This window comes from Aphis gossypii, chromosome 2 (assembly GCF_020184175.1).
Source record: "Aphis gossypii isolate Hap1 chromosome 2, ASM2018417v2, whole genome shotgun sequence".
Lineage (NCBI taxonomy): Eukaryota > Metazoa > Arthropoda > Insecta > Hemiptera > Aphididae > Aphis > Aphis gossypii.
In genome coordinates, this window is record NC_065531.1 from 76,235,367 (window position 1) to 76,254,747 (window position 19,381).

The 19,381-nt window shown below is 26.1% G+C and overlaps 1 protein-coding gene across 4 annotated transcripts in view; it reads right to left on the minus strand.

The window, feature by feature from the left end:
- Positions 1-19,381, minus strand: part of LOC114132681 (semaphorin-1A) — a 234,473-nt gene that overhangs the window by 71,185 nt on the left and 143,907 nt on the right. The window contains exon 1 of one of the 4 annotated variants that reach the window (XM_050202246.1): positions 16,958-16,962. The exons of the other annotated variants lie outside the window; for them this stretch is intronic. The gene's annotated coding sequence lies outside the window, so the exon portion shown is untranslated. Of the gene's footprint in view, positions 1-16,957; positions 16,963-19,381 lie in introns of those variants that run through there. 4 annotated transcript variants of the gene reach the window in all.

Sequence of the window (19,381 nt, forward strand, 5' to 3'; positions counted from 1 at the left end):
GGGAACGGAACCAGAAGCAACGAGAATTAGCATAATCCCCATTGGCGTTCTAATAATGTCAAAAAAGGGACAGAGTGTGGTCAGGGAACTGCCGAAAGTCAAGAGCGCATCACGACGTGCCACCTCCTTACCCACACCACAGCCCCACACACCCCACGACACGACGACCACCCGGCAACCGAGCACAGTACCTATCACGTGTGTGTGTGTATACATCACATTATATACGATGGAGGCGCCGACTCATCGTCTAAACGCCAAAATATTCATATGCATTCATACAATAATGCACACGCCGGGGAGACGATGTGCCTGTCTGTCTGTCTGTCTGTCCGTCCGACCGTCCGTAGGGGGACGAGGGTGAATTAATTAAAATCAGTTATAAACGAACTGGGGGATGTTGTATACGGTTGGCTTCACGCGCTTATGAAAAGTATTCAAAATCCGACAGCTTCTCAGCGCGCGTATGTAGGATATCAGTTGAGCGTATACTGTCAGCGGCAGCAAAAGTGCAAAAAAAAATAAAAACAAACATTGTTCTTGGGAATAATAAAACTGAATATGCGAAATCAAAAGTTATTTTAAAAATACTAATGTTTACGTAGAAAAATATAGAAGTAGGCAGCAATTCAATTTAAAAATAATAAATTTAAAAAATGTGCTATATTTAACTAAAAAATTATCAATACGATATTTAAAATTAGTTTTGATTATAGAACTATATAATTAGATTTTATGACTTTATACTAACATATTTAATTTCAAACAAATACTAAATAATAACGTTCGTAAGTCCACCTACATGATAGATGTATGTATGGATATGAGTGTGAATAAGAGTCAAAATATATAAAACCATAATAAATTTGTATGTTCTAATGTGCATAAAAAAAAATATTATATATTTACATGAAAAAAGTAAAAATTACATATATTTCCACAACCAATAAAAATTAGTTATTATTCACTCTCAAAAAAGTGATAAAGTATTATAAAACAATAAGTATAGTACGTCATTATACAATTCGATTTTATCTATACCAAAAAATATTTTTAAAAAAACCTAAAAGCTATTACAATAATAGAACATTAATAAAGGGGTAAGTATTAACGGGGGTGTAGCAAATAGGGGTGATACGATATCAGATAACTATACCATATTTGATCAGGGTTAAAAAAATATTAATACAACAAAAATCAGAGTTTTTAGAGCTATAAATTGAATAAATAACGAACTATTGGTTACTGGAATTGAGCTGATGTGAAAAGCATTTGATTATAATATATATGACACAAAAGCGTACCGTCAAAACGAGTGTCAACACGATAGTAATAATTTATTTGTATAAATGGGTGAATTGAATTAAATTTTTCATTTTCGATATTTTTGAAGTAGCAATATATCATTTATATTGTTAAAAACTATTATTTATTAGTAACTCGACAAAATGTACTTAAAAAAAAAAAAAAAACAAAAATAGATACAATAATTTCAAATTCATAAAATCAACTTGATGTTAAAATTATCATTAGGTACACTTGTAGTACAAATCAATTCAGAGATTGCAAAAGTACAGTTATATGTTTATTGTATACTAGTTAATCTGAAAAAAATTAAAGACAAAGAACCCAATGATAAAATCCAATTTAATACTTTTTACTGATAACTGATAAGCTTACAGAATATTAAACGAAATAAAAACACCATGGCCTGCAGACACAATTCATGATAATCGTCATGAAGAATCAGCAACATATTTCTATCTAAAAGTGAACCGTTCAAAGTTCTTAAGTCGATTATATTATTCTTGACCCCGCTACCACATCCCAACGAATGATTTACAAAGTTAACGTAACGTGTTCAAAGTTTTATCCAAACTCCATTCACTTAGTTCTCCTGCGAACGCCACTCATATTCAAAAAACGATTTCATCCGGCAAAACTTTCATAAAAGTTTAAAGTAGATGTTTTTTAGCAGAAGCAAAAAATGTTTTAAATTGTCCCCACGACTTTTAAAAGAAGAATACATTTCTTAAAATAAATTTAAAAGTTACATGCAATGTGCATTCATATAATATACGATTTTAATAAATATTTCAAGTATACTATAGTTACTAAATTATAATTACAAAATGATGTGAACTCGATTAAACAAACACAAGTAGATAATATATAGTAAAAAGTATTTAATAGCTGTAAAAAAATGTAGCAAAATCAAAAACAGGCCACTATAAGTACATAATAAATATAAAAATAATTAAATTGTCTTTAAATTAAATATACATTTCATGATATTTCAGCAATTTAAATGTATATAAATAGTAGATATTTACTTGTTTATTTATACTTAATCACGGAGCATTTCATTTCAAGTAAAATACCAATTTGGTATAAGCTAGTTGTAAGGGAAGTATATGATGTGTATGTATGTATATATAAATAAAAAAAACAATGATAATTTGCGAACCTTATCAACTTAAATAAATATATTATACAATACTATACAGTATACATAGAATATAAAGTGTTTATTAAGATATCGCAATAGTAACGCAGTATATTACCAACAATAATATAAAATAATAGGTTTCAACAATAAACCTTTATTGTATTATTGTAACATTTGTAGGTACAAAATACTGGTTTTTAGTTTTTACGATATTGCAAATTGTAATAATATTGGGAGAAATGCTATTAAATTGATGATTTTTTATCGTTTATTGCAAAAACCATAAAATGTAAACTTAACATAAATAGGTACACTAATCGAACTATTTTATGGATTTGAAAAGGTTTGATTATCTAAACACTGACTTCATACCCTATTTACACGTGGGTACCCATATAATTAAGACATATGACAATGATAAAATATTAAATATACTTATGTGACATTTAAATGCCCTTTAAATTATTATTGCATGTATTTAGTTATAATAGGTAGGTACAGTGCAACTATCATTGTTTTTTTTTTTTTTTTAACAGATATTTTAATTTAGATTTTGAGCAAAGTATTGAATGTATCAATTATGTAATGATATTTGTCAAACTTAAAAATGAAAATTGAATACAAAATTCTTCATAATTAATAGATATTTCAAGTTAAAATTTAGATAGAATACTATATATTGGATACTTAAATAAAAAATAATGACATTAGTTTTTGTCGCGTAAATTCCGCGTAATTTATAAAAATTGTATGTATTCATAAGGATTTTTCTATGTCTATTCATTTATACGTATATTAATATTTACTGAACACAATGCCATTTCCAAAATATTTAGATTAACTTTAAGCTACTAACACCATGAACTTATTTAAACTATTCAACATTACGCTGGCATTAACTTATAAGTGTACTTAAATAACTATACTATATTATAATATATGAGATTTGCTTTTGACAAAAATTAGTTCAACCTGCCGCATTACTACCGAAATATCTATTGAAATAAAACCACGAGTGCCATAAACCTAAATCGGATCGTATTAGCTCTGAAACGTTTATCGTATGCAGTAGTTTATCATTATATTTAAATTTAACGTGTTATCAATTACAGTTGGGTTAGGTCAACGACCTACTTACAAAGCAGATCGAATTCTATTTTTTATTTTTTTTTTTTTTTTAGTAGGTTTATTAAATAGGTTATTATTTTAAGTAGTTATTAAAAATAAATTAATCTGTACAATAAGTAATTATGATGCTTTATAATATTGTTAAGAGTGTAAAGAGAGTGAAGAGGAAGTTGCTCATTGGTAATACACCATAAACTGTACTTAACCGCTAATACCGATTATTATAGCAGTTATGTAGTATTATGTGGGTATATGTATACGAGTATATACATTAATATAATAATTAATATATCAAGGTATACAAATGTACTTCATGTTTGATTTTAGACAATATACGAATATCTAGATAATAGCAATAGACAACAGAAAATAAACGGTGTGTTTCGTTTTTAATAATTTCAAGGTGGAAAAATGTGATTATTTCAAATTCATATTATTTGTATATTGTATGTATAATATATAACAATAATTTTTACTATTAATTTATTATACTTGTTTTTACATAAGATTAATTCATAATTACTTGGTCATAATAATTAATAATAAACATTCATCAATTTATATTGTACTTTTATAGTTTATATGTAATGTAGGTACCTACCATATGAATTATAAAATAATTACAAATCTTAAACTGTATTGTATAATTATATAATAATACATTAAATATATATAAATTAGTATACAATAAAAGATTTTTGTGTTAAATTTTAAATTTAAAATACATTTAAATAGCACAAAAACAGCCAAAATTATTATTTTCTTGAATTACAATGAAATAAGAAAATAGAAATTGTAGAAAACTGGTTTTTCTCATTCTTTTCTCTTAATTGTTTTAAAAATTATTTATTTATTTTTTTACTTTTATTCCCCGGAGTACCAACTAGATTCAACTTTCTACCAAAAAAAACACTCAAAGATAAAAATTTAAGTTTTTTTTTTTTGATAAGGAATAACATACAGAAAAAAATAAACATAATTCTATTAACTCATGCACTAAATTATAAAAATAAAACATAAGGTTTCAGTTGGGATATTTATCATATATGCATCTGTTCTAGATGAATATAGATGCTACATTAGTAAAACCGTGAAATGAACGGGTCTTCTATTAAAATTTCATGCATTTTTATTGCATAAATATAAAATACAAATAAATACAGATATAGATAAGTAATAGACATTGTAGATACTAAATATAAATTTTATCCTATATAACTCTTTTAAAACTGTGAATAATAATAAAATATAAAAAATAAATTAGCCATTTTTATTTTTTTAATATTTTAAACAATTTTAAATACTCGTAATCGCACTGTTCAATAATTATAACAACAATTATCTCGGTTTGACCAGAACATAAACTGTTCTGTATGTTATAAAGTCCGTTGTTCCAATAAGTGTTTTTCACGAAATTAAAATTTAATAATTCATGTTAAAAATGTATAGTTTATAAAACGTTTCTAGTATTAAAACAAAATTGTTTAGATAAATAATAAAATGACTGAATTGATAACTCGATAAACCAGCGAAATCTATTTTAAAATTATTTTACTTGCCATTACTAAATTACAATTATAACGAATGCATTCTTTTGTTATTATCAGTTATTGGTAATTGGTAATTTAGTCAACTACTCATTGCAATTTATAACATTGAGTTAATTTTTATTTAAAAAACATTTATCTTAGAATACTGACCATTAAGTATAGTATTCTCATTATCAAGTAACAGTATGTTAAAACTGGAGATATCCCGTAGAAGAATAAGATTGAAGAAATTATAGATTCAAATATGTTATATTATGTTATACAATAATACAGTAAAGTAAATATGGACACATTGGAAACAGATAGAAACATAATATTAGCACGTTAATAATATCCAAGTGACGATTATTAATACATTGACGCGAAAACAAATTATGTAGATTAATGACCCAGAAGTTGAATCTTTTATGTGTATAATTGAAGAATAAAAAATTATGAATATCATAAACACATTAAATATTCATTGAATAAATTTTCAGACAAGACAATAAGTGAGCTACTATATGTTATCATTAAATTAATTAGTTATATAATAGGTTTCACACAACAATACAGTACAACCGAGGCTTCAAAATAGACGGAACGTTGGTTTAATAATGTCTTGATGATTCTAAGTTTAAAAACTGAGTTCTATGACGAACAACTGAACGTTTAATATTGTAAGAAACTACAACAATTTATTGTAAATATATTAAAAATAAAAAAGACGAGATCGTCCATCGTTAATTTTTTATCTAATATATTTAAATGAAAAAAATATGGTTATTTCTACCAAGTACTTAGCACATATATAAATTAAAAAAATAAATAAATAATAAGGTAACAATTTAAATAGAGCTCATATGTTTTTAAAACTATTTTATTTGATCACTAAAAGTTAAATTTAAAATTAATATTTGGTCTTCCTAGCTAATTGTAATATTTTTAGCGTCGAAGTGTCAAGTCAGTGTTTAATTTCACGTCAACTACGCAGGTACCAATATATTATATAGTTTGATAAAGGTGCCCGTATCATCGAGGCAGTCTAAAGGTTTACGGTGTTTAGTGACATTGGATGAAAAGGGTTGGATTGAATAAAGTTAGAAAGTTTAAGCAACAAAATATGTTTAAATTATAAAAGTATGTCAACTAAAATGTGTCATTTTTTCACTAATGCAAAACTTTAATGATAAATTAATAAATACAATAGTCAATATTATACGAAAAATATAAAATATTTATCATAGATAAAATGTATGTCAATAATTTATACAAATAGTACATATTACATATATATATACTTTTAAAAAAATAGTACTCGTGTATTATTAACTATCATTATGTGGAACAAATATTATTGTATTCATAAAAACTTTATATTGTTTAGCTTATTTTAAGTAAGTCAAAAAATAGGTAAGTTGCGTTGTGCATACCAAAGACAGGTTAAAGTGATACACATTATATACTCTCACCGCTCTACGATCTTACGTATCGTACTATCATCATATTATTTATTACGTTTTATTGCTCTTAACCGTTTTATTTTTATTACATAGCTTGCGTTCAATATTATTTATAATAGTGTCTCAGCACTTAATCGGAGAAAATTGAGCACAATAAATAGCGCAGTAAACAATTAAACGTTAGATAATCGATCTAAGTTCAAACGCTTATCTCAAAGTTCTTTACGCTTTTGATACAAATTGGTGCATAAATTCCAATAGAAATAAATAATAAGAATAAAATATAGGTAGAAAGCCAATTGTCTATGATTATTTATGTCATATAAATTACACTATATAATATGAACATAAATATAATTTCGATTATATACTTCTATAATTATTTCAAATAATAAGGTGTTCTTTGTATTTCAAAGAAGATGGGTATGTAATTGTATAAGAACTAAGAGTTAACACCATACAAAATATACCAAAGATAATATGAATATATGAATAGAAAAATAATAATACGTATGTAAGAAAATTCGTTGATATTAGAATAGATACTTGTAAACTATAATAATGCACAAAAAAAAAAATCAGCAAGTTATCAGTTGAAAAATATAAATAATATGAATTTAATTTAAAACTAAAACGACAAAACGATTGTAAGTTGTACATAGTTCAATGGTTTTTCTCTATTAAATAAGCGGATTGAATTATATTTTCAACATTGTGTTATATTCTATATGCTTACCATCATGTATTGAAGCAGAAAATGTACTTCAATATTTAACATAAATAGTGGTCTCTAGTTGACTATTGTATATAGATGAATATACACACAAATCTTAATACTTTTCCTAATTATCGTTCAAACTTTAAATTTTCAGTAAATATTTATTAAAAAAAATAAACGCTAATGCGTATTCTCTCAACTCTATACAAGGTATACATTTTAAAATATTTTGGGTTTTTATATTACGGTAGTGATAATGTATTTTAGTTATAATCTCTATATGCAGTAAGATACAATTCTTTTTTTACTATAATTATTAAACTATTTTTAATTTTTATACTAATATTAATAACATAGGTATGTAATAATACGAATTAACTAAATTTTAGTACATATTATGTTCAAAAATATTTTTTATACTATGTTAATTAAACGACCAAAGATCAATATAATCAAATATATGAAATATACACATAAACAAATGTATACTTATTGTTATACTACACTATAAGGTAGATCACAGTGCATTTTTAATTCATGTTTTGTTTGTAGATAAAAAGCACAAATGAAATACAAAATAATAACGAATAATAGTAGAAATATAAAATTTTCAACTATACATTTTTATATTATGGAATCCATGAGTGGAAATATATATGAAAAACCACTAACCTTGACAACGATGACCAACATCATTGCTGGTAGCCAATAACAATAACCCTACTGCTGTGAAGTTCACACACCCCGTCATGTTAAAAGTAAACACAACCAGGCCATTTAAGTGAATTACGGCTGTTCTTTTAAAATATGTTCACACTCGGTTGATTTCATTCACCAATAGTAGTAGCCAGTAGCAAAGACGAGACTTAACTCTCTAAAAGCTTCTGAACGAACCCAGACTACTGTATTTACTGGAATATAAATCATTTTCCCTTCCTTTTTTCTTCCACCCTAAATCTGACGAATTTAATGTCTATAAATTCTCCATTAACATCGGTTTCTAGGGTGTGGAAACGGCCACTAACCGGCCGATGAACTCTATTTCAACAGCAATTCAATATTTAAAACTTAAATAATTTCTCTTTAGACTTCCTTTTAAAAGACGATTAGTTTAGTAATGGATTTATTGTATACCATGAGCATGGGTCTATTCATCGTTCTCAATCCAACTCACTGATTGAGAACAATAAATGTACAATATTTACCATTATATTATAATTAAAATGAGTGTAAAGAAAGGCGATTTAGTATAAGACGCTGAATATTGATACATTTTTAATGATTTACATTTACTAAAAAAAAAAAAAAAAACAACTTTAAATAGTACAGAAATAACTGTATATAATTATATTATATGATTTATTTAACTTAACAAAAACAAATACAATTAAATCGCAAATTGAAAATAATACTTTCTTTTTAAACTTACTGACTGACCACTACATTAGAATCATTGGTTTCCCAAAACCATGTACCGACAATTCCACGGTGAGTGAATTAGCTAATGTTACCTTTTATGGATTTTTATTTACCCACCTACCAGGTTCAACCCTGACGTATCTCATTGTATAATTTGATTAGCTTGCTCTAACACATGCGTAGATTAATAACCGTATGCAATTAATGTAATTAGCTTTCAGACACACAACAAAGTAATCTAGTTTAAACTATATTAGACGCAATACAGCAAACACGATAATTATTTATCTTGTTCATCACATTTTACTTGAAGTCATTGGCAATGAACAAAACACAGACTATGTAGTTTTACGAGAAATAAAAATACACGACATATCCACGATATAAAATGGCAGAAGTTAATATTTAATTTTTATACTATTATGTTATATTTTAATCACCCAAAAACTGTGTATTTGAAACTAACTGTAAGTAGGTACAACATATCGACTTCAGTGGTTTTATAAATATAATTAGGTACTTACAAATTTCTTAGGTTAAATAACAAAAAAATATATATATATTTGAGATAGTATCAGTTCAAAAATTTAACATCTATAATATTCAATATATTATCCATACATAATAATAGCTTTTAATTGTTATTTAAATTAAAATCAAGTTAAAAACAAAAAAAAAAATATTCACCAAAACATATAATCATGGAATTTAAATAAGGACTTTGTTTTATGAAAAGTATATACATATTAATGTAAAGTAATATATTGAATTTGGGTATATAATTGATAGGTACCTATATGTATTGTTTCCATTAGAATTATGTATCAATAAACTTATTAAAATTAAAATAAATATCACCAATTCATATTATTCGATAGATGGACAATTTCATAAAATTACAACCTTAGTAAACATATGTAATTGGTATCTAAAACAATTAAATAAAGTATATCAGTTGACAACGATAATTTCAATCAACCATTTGTTTACCATAAGTTATGCTCCCCAGAAAAGGAGAATTGCATTGTATTTTATTTTCGAGGGTAGGAAATGAAATTGTTTCAGAAGCCATAAAAGTTTACAATGTCTGGTAAACAGCATAGTAACGAACTGATGGAAGAGGGAGAACTGTAATCCGTGGTAAAAAGGAAGTGTCTAATGCAAAACGATTGCTTATCAGTGGTTGCAGCAGTTTGCCTATAGGAGTCGTTAAAGAATCGCAAACAATATACAAATTATACATGTTTAAGTTAATTTCAGAAATAACGACAAGAAAGAGCAAACAAAATTAATATAAAATTAAAAAGAGATTTGAAACTCAGAAATTATTAGTTGCAAATGTGGATGGAGAATATGTGTTATTGATGCGTTACATTAAATAACCCAAAAATATAAACTGTAAATTACTTAAGATCGTAATATTCAAATTATAAAAAAGCTGAATGATTTGCAATTAGAATGCGTTTATATTATGATAAAATAATTACGTGATAAAGATGTATCAAAAAAATGTCTAAATTAAATACGCTGAATACGTGTAGTATTTTTTTTTACAAAGTAATTTTAAATACAATAGTATAGCCTTATTATTGATATTTTTGTAATGCTGAATTATATTAATTACATATTCAATCCGATTTCTACTTAAACGAACTATTGTAATGAGAGATTTATGGATAATATAATATTAGTCAGAGAAAACGAAATAACGAATTTCTTCAGCGCCAACAGTCATTAAAGCAATATATTTTTCATCCCGTTCATTGATAACATTGTCAAACCGTTTAAGTCTACGAATGGTTTTTTCAACCAACGATAAGTGTTTGTTTCTAATGACAGTCAACATGTTTACCTCATTTAATAATATATCATATACTACATATTGTTATGTATCACATGAAATATTTTTATAGTTTTTTGTTTAAACGACATCTATTAAAATTTCACAAAACCGTTTTTAGTCGAAATATTGAAAACAAAATCATCAACTATAAAACGATGTAAAATTATTACTACATCCATTTTCCAAAATTTCAAATCATCATAACCTGTTTCATACCATAGCGCATTAATTTAAGTATATATGTTTCGGGAAATAACCAATCTCTGGGGAAACTTAACAATATTCCCATGTACAGCATTACTCTGACGATGTTTTATTATGTTTAACTTTGGGCAATGTCAACATTATCGATACATTCATGGGTAACATAAATTGTACATAAAAACTATATAAAGAAATACATACGATTGTAAATTGAAATTTTATATAAATATAGTTAAATTTCATCACCAGTACTAACTTAATATGAATAAACATTGCCCCCTCTTGTTATAACAATTTTTATTTAGGTATAAATTTATCAAAATCGGTATAATATAATATCCTGCATATCGGATATCACCACAATTTGGCCTTGCGTTTCATATAATAAAATAACAATTTTATTCATGAAACTGAATAATAATATAATATTAAATAACATAATTAATCATATTGGTGGCATTTTATTTTTCATTATGATTAGTTTTGACTATGTATTACGTATATGCATGTACATATATACTATTTTATTGTAGTAATGGTTCTTTCCGAGAAACACATTTAATTTCATATGTAAATAAAAGGTATATATGTGAGAATAATATTTTTTTCAACTTATTTTAACTAAAACAATGAATCGTTTCATAAGTTAATATATAAACATAAAAATAGCATCATGTTTAGAAAGTTTAGAATCTAGATTATTAACAAACAACGAGCGATATTAATTTGAAAACGTCCCACGTAACTATACTTGTATCTAGTGAAATCTTAAATGAAATATGTGATACATTAACTTATAATATACTACGTGCACTAATTAAGATAAGGGTAACAAAATTTTAGGATAGCAAACGCAAACTGTTTTATTATTTTGACACGACCAGAGTTCGCACTCACTAGCATTATTATTTTTTTTTTTTTACTTTGGTCCAATGTCAAAGCACTCTACTGTACTCATTAACTCGTAAAACTTTCAGTTCTATAAGCGCTTTGAAGGGCTGAAGATGGTGTCTTAAAAGTATATGCAAAAGAGAGAAAAAAACGTTTTTAGGTGGCGAGCTGCGCAGAATGGACCGGGCAATTTAACTGAGGGCGAGGAATTCGTAGAAAGCTGGCTTATGGACAGGGGGGTAGAGGGTTAATGGCGCCCGGATATTCCCGGGGGAGAGGATATCGCTTCTCCCTCTCTTTTTATCCTCATCCCAGTATTACTTTATTGTCGCCCCGAGATTTATTTATATTTTATTTATTTGTCGGCCCACCAATTCTCCGGACGTTGTTCGCAGTGGCTTTTTATCGTAGTGAAATCGCTTAGCTTTGTTTTCAAACAGACCCAATATAGTTGTCTTTTATCTCATATTTAGTTTCTATGTAATTATCTTAGAATTTGTTTTATATTTTGTCGGATCAATAAACCGTGTTAATTTTCATCCATCATTAAAATTGGTCATATTGAAATTTTCAAAATTACCGAACACTTCTATAGCTGACATTATAATTACTTAAATAATAAATAAAGTGTATGTGCTTTGATTAGTCCCATCAATTATTATAAATATTTATTCAATAAGACTATAAAGGTTGTTAAGATGAGAAATTCTACACAGAGAAAAAGTCTGGCTCAAGTCCATAGCGTTCAATAGAAGGGAAGGGGACATCATAAATGGGTGTTGTTGGTGAAAATTTGGTCTTCAAAAATGAAAAAAAAAATAATAATAATGAAAATAAACAAAACGGCTGCCAAAACTCGGTGCCAATCTATAGTTCTAAATTATGTCATTATTAAAAATTAATTTTTTTTGTTTCATTTTTTAGTCAATGATCTTTTATATAAAACTTAAAAAAGATACTGGAAAAATTATAACTTAAATTTTATTAACCTATCGATCATAATCATATGCAAACACTATTCAGTTTTCATTCTATAGAATAGGGATTATTAAAATAACTATCTTCAAAATAAGGGATGAAAATACACATCTTATAACTGGGAAACTATATAATTGTAATTGTTACAACAAATTGAAAATATAAACAAGTACAAATAATATTACTACGAAATAACACTACATTTTTTTTTTTTTAATCTATAAGTAGTGGATAGCTAATTTACTCAATTGTTCATCTATTTTACTTAATTTTTATGTTCAACAATATATAAATAGATAATATATAGTTCAAACTTAAAAAAATCATCAACTTTCAAAGTATATTATTTAGTTATCAAAATAGTTCACGTCCACTCGCCTGATAAATAGATACATATATTATTATATATTTTTAAAAACCAAGATATATCAAGCACATGGAACAATATTCGAAACAATTTTTTTGTGATAAAAAAATATAATTTTAACAACTATTTGTTATTATTTTATTATTTTTTTTAATCCAAACTTGAATACCATTAAAAGAATAAACATGATGCGAACAATGGTAATATACTATCTAGATGGTGTCAAGCATTAAGTTTAAGTATAAATGAGTATAAAATATACACAAACAATGAACGAAACTCCAGTTTTTGCCAGTATCTACCTTACCTTATTGTATCGGATTACAGGCCATACCAAATATTTAATTTCCCCTAATATTATCCATCGTTGTGGGCACGTCTCCAATGCAAACATCCCTTTCTTTCCCTTCGCTCCACATCACAACACCCTTCATCCTAACCACACCCGAGTAACGATATACACAACTACGGCACTGTCTCCTCTTTCTCTATCTCTCTCTGCTGTACAAATATTTGATAACGGTTTTCCGTTTTGGCTTCACAGCGACATTTTAAAATGATTTATAACCGCCAACGTTATGCCATATTTCTGGCCACCATCGCCGCCGTGTATATCCAAAATAATAAATTATTTATGGAAACGGTGGATGAGATTTCCGTCGGTCGGTTGCTTTATCCCCGGAGGAATCTTATTATAATAATATGAGTTACGCTCGTTTCTCTTCCTAACTCATACCGACTAGTTCGTCTTGCTTCGTCGCCTGCACTCTCTCTTCTTATACACAACAACTATGAATATAGCATTTAATTCACACAACAAACCCGCATCGCAGTATGTTTCGGTACAATAGGAAATCCACCAAACCCTCAGCTCGTGGTATTACGACGTGAGTTCTGACTGATGCTATAAAGTGTTTATCATTTGTCACACATCCGCTTACACCGAGATTCTGGATAAATAAAACTTGTTGTTAATTCCCGTTAGTATATACAATGTACATAATATATGAATGTCTGTATATTTTTTTGGAACAATATAAAAGATCTAGGTTTGCATGTACTCTATTGTAATATTTAAATTAAAAAATAGTACATAATCAAATATAATATAAAAGCATATCTATCTAATCATCAAATTTAAACTTATTGAATCTGATTAAATTTGTATCTTAATTAAATATTAGATATTTTTCCGAAGTGTTATTTTACATTTGAAAATAGATTCAATTATCAGTGCATAAAGTTAGATGATTGAAATTATACAATATTATACTATAATATATTCACACAAAAATCTTACAATACATATTACACCTACCTGCCAAAATATATAAAACAATATTTATGATATTTATTCAACTCAGTAATAAGTTTTAATGTTAAATTTGAAATATTTACTGAAGTATTTTACATTAAAAGGAATGACACAAAGAATCAATTTAAGTTAATACAAAATGCTTTCACAAAAATAACAAAGTTATACTATAACGTTTAAAATAAAAATATATATAATAATAATTATCTCGTTATAATAATGATAGTTTTATAGCATTCATTAATCATTAATTACAAAACTTAAAACAAAACTACCACGTTGTAATAAACGAACATATTATTTAAAGTTCATATTTAATATTTACAATAAGTTTTGTAGGTATATAGGTTCCTACATAGCACACAATACACATACTGTGACCAAAGTATTTTGAAGTACTTTAATAACACAAACTAAAAATTACACTACCAAAGAAATAATTCCAGGAAATTTAAAAGATGAAACATGTTACATTTTAGAGTAATGTTTGGAAATATTTATAACAAAATGTACTAGTTGAACTAAAATATTTCATTACAAAACTTAAGTTTAAGGCAAAATAATTATATCGAATAGATAAACTAAGAATTTTATACTCACAGGAGATTTTTGAAAAAGTTAACAATGCTATCAAAAGTATAATCTATTATTATTTAAGATTGAGAAAGATAAGAAGCAAATGAAAAGAAGAAAAACAAAGAAATAGTATAAAATCGTTACACAGTCGTAATTCTGTACGTTCTATAATGTATAAATCCGATTATATGTCATTTACAAGGCAGTGTTTTGTATACCACTTAGGATGTCTCATTTTACGCATGGACTGTAATATTATGGCCCGAGGAAAAAAATATAGAAGTAAAATATCTCCGAAATATTTTAAATGGCAAATCCTTTAGATTTCGACTTAATACTACCTAAGTTGAGAGTAAGAGAGTGATAAAAATATATGTTTATTGTTTGTAGATTATCTAAATAATACTATTAAATAGTATAAGTACTACGCATATATAAATATTATTTTTAATGGATAAAAAATTATAATTATACACACATACTTCTTAATCGATATTTATCGTGAATAGCTTTCACAAGGACAATAATGGTTACTTATTGCTACATTTTGCGGTACACGCACATAATTTTTCTTTTTAAAATGTACCAACTACGACTTTTTAATATTTATTATGAGTTTATAAGTTTATTATGAGTTATCCTTGGAAAGAGACTATCGTTGTTAGTAATAAATTACAAATATTGAAATATATTGCAGTATAGAAGAATATTTTTAGTGAACCTCTAAACATCTAAACACTGAACAAAATTACAAAAATGTTTATTTTAAAGCAGAAAAAGTATTAAAATTTTAGTAAGAGAACAAAATCTTATAAAATATCCAAGTAAATAAGAAAATTGCGCTTAAGTTACTAGAACTCGAATCTTAAAAATATAAGTTTAAAATTCTAACAAATAGTTTAAAAAAAAATACATCACGTTACCATAAGATACAAATATAATAGTTTAAATATAGGTCATCCCTTTTTTTAACCACCCACTTAGAGTAAAAATACAAGAAAATTGTTTATAAAACAGTGAATAGTAATCATTCTCTTTAATAGTTAAATCGTATAATCAAAAAAAAAAAAAATTTAAACAAAACTGTATCGAAAATAGGTTATACAACTAGCCAGCATTTCGATATAGGTTGGTACTACACCTATCTTAAAAATTAATCTCAATGACGAGTTTTTATTTTATCCAAATTATTATCTTCGAAAATTAATTTAAATTAAAAAACATTACTAAAAACTTAATAGTTCAAACTACATACGAGTTATTTTACGAATTAATATTTACAGTATTTTAATACTTCTACCTTTTGTGGAAACAACATTCTCTTAAGTTAAATTACATACGAACATGAAACTTACCTGTAAACAAAAACAAAAAATATATTAGAAATGAAGTTTATTATTTACCGTGGCATTAATATCAAATAACGTTATTTAAATAAAGTTATTAATTGGTAGTAAGTATACAATTAAATTTATTTGATTATACATTTTTACGCCATTAAATGCTTAATGAGCAATGAACATGTGTTAATATCTCATTTGTAAAACACTAGAGAAGAATACTCCCCTGGGCTCGAGAATATCATTTTCTGCAGAAATAAAACATTGAGTGGATACAGCTCGTCAGCACTCAAAGATAATGAAACAACGGATAACGTCAAAAACAGCATTCTCGTTTCGTATTTCAAGAAGGCAAAAATTGAGTGCGACAACATCATACTTTCACGCAATAAATAAAATCCAAAATACACATATTGTTGTATTCTTTAGACTCAAATAATATTATTTACAATCATTCAGATTTTAAAGTAACATTTAATTTGTCATTCGATATATCGTTATTATTTATGAATAAGTATCAATATTTTAATCCAAGTAGTGAATGTAAATAGATAAAACTAATACTCGGACGTTTTAGTAAATGCATATTGTTTTATATTTTCTACAGAAATCTGAACAATACAATTAGGTAGGTATAAATTAAAAATCAAAAATTTAAAATGTATATTATAATAATAATTATAATATTATAAAATTTTCCATATTTAGTCAATTGTAGAGAAAAAGTACATATTTTATTGATTTTCAAAACAAAAACAAAACAATATTTTATGTAGTTATTTATTATCACCATCATAGACGAATATTTATTTTACGACAACAATGCGATGTGCACTTAATCTACATCATGCAAAGATGTCAAAATATTATCTTATCATCTATACGCTATAGATTTAACTTATCGTAATACTATTTATTATTTATTCGTTGCAGATAAATGTTTTATACACCATTGACAATTCATAGTATTTTTTAAAATAATATATGTTTTTCAATTTAAAAAGATGTTTTTTCGGAATTTTGAATATTTAACATTTTTTCATGTATATTTTGCGTGTTTTATCTCTTGTAAGTTTCGAACTCTAATAATCACTTATCATTAATAATTATATTTCAATACAATTAGATGACCTCGAGAGTTAAAATACACACACAAACAACTTAACTGATCGGACTATTATACCTATATATTAAAAACAGCTTGAAAACATATATAGAAGGAATATTTTTTAAAAGTACTAAGCTAATAAAAATAGCTTGAGTATTAAATAAAATAATAATATATACAATGGCAGTTTTATAGCTTTCATGATGATATTCAATATTAGTAATAAATAAAATATACGTTCAATATCCAATTAAATATTTGATGAAAACTTATATCAACTACTAAGCCAAATAATATAATATCTGTATAAAAATATAATAAATATAAAATATAAAGCATATATTTATAAAACATAACCACCTCGTAGCAAGAAACACCCCCTGTTAGTATATGTGACATAATATTTGTGGAATTGTTTATCCTAACTTAATGCTTAAAGTTCAAAGACTCAAAAAACAAACACCAAATACCACATATATTAGGATAAGCATTACAATCTGACCTCCAATCAAGTATCGACGTTGTCAACTTCATAAAGGAAATTAAATAATAACCTAATATAATCTTGAAGCTCACTGTGGGCTGATTGTAAATATAATGTTAATTGTTTAAACTAACGAAATAATATGAATATATGTATATTTATATAAACCTATTTATAAATAATTATATATATATATATATATATATATATTAAAATTATTATGCTATAAATAGTTCAAAAAAGTCAAAATATTTTTTAAAAATCAATCATCCATAGATAACTATGATAGTTATTTTACCAGTGAATAAAATTCCAAAGACATTTGAACTTCAAATGCTCAAAAACAATTATTATTGACATCCGATAGAATTTTTTTTTATATAATTCGGTGAACTTACAAAGAACCTTGCGTTATATTTTCAAATTTTTGGTATGAATTTGACCGTTTTTACATCACATAATTTACTCTAACACTACGCGACCGAAATAAACGAAGAAATTAAGGATTAGAGTACTTCGAATTACGCCAAATAACAGTGACGCTCCGTTCTACTCGCGCGGCTGTACTGACAGATTACTACGGTAATTGCTTTTTCGTGTTGACACATACCACACGTCAATGGACTAGTTGGATAAGAGTGGAAATGGACTGGAGATTCACGAATTTCAAGCAGTGGCAGAAACAGAACCAGAAAAAACACTGCGAATTTACACCCTATACACTGATCAACTTTTCTATCACTTTATAACCACCCTAGTTGGCTAGTATATGCAGCATTTGTGAACAGCAAAAAAGAACAAGCCATAATTATTGCTAAAAATCCTAGTGATTTGTCAATTTCAGAGTCAAAATCAACAAGGAATACAGTGTATTAAATCAATAAGTACAATGGAAGATTACAAAATATAATTGCAATCACCGTTAGTGCAAAAGGCTAATATTGAAATTTGATATTAATCAAATTAATCAAACAAATTAATTGAATTAAAATTTAAAACAATACAATTAAAATCTCATTAATTTAATTTTTAAATATTAAGTATTATAGGTATGTAATAAAAATATCATGATATTACATTTTGTTTTCACAACCAGATTAATAATATAAACTAACACATTTCAATAACTTACAACTATATATACAACAATAATAAAATCTAAAGTTGAATTAAAATACAAATCTCATTGATTTAAAATACGAAGGCACTTTATTTTATTTCAATTTACGATATACCATACGTTTAATTTACCTAGTATATTGAAAAATGATTTCATGGTTTCATAAGTACAATAAATAAACAAAAAATTATTAAAAAAAAAATGTATTTGTACTTTCTTGACATTAAGTATGTGAAAAAAAAAATATATTCCTTTAAGTCAGTTACACGAACAATCGGTGCATCGTACTATTAAGTACACATAAACTAGGTATATAAACTATATGTCTAAATAAGAAATATGACATCGGAACAACAGAAATAGTAGGCATAGAAATATCCAAATAATCGTATACCTGCATAGTGCTACGTTGATCCCTTCCAAACCGTGCAAATTCTCCCAACGGAATT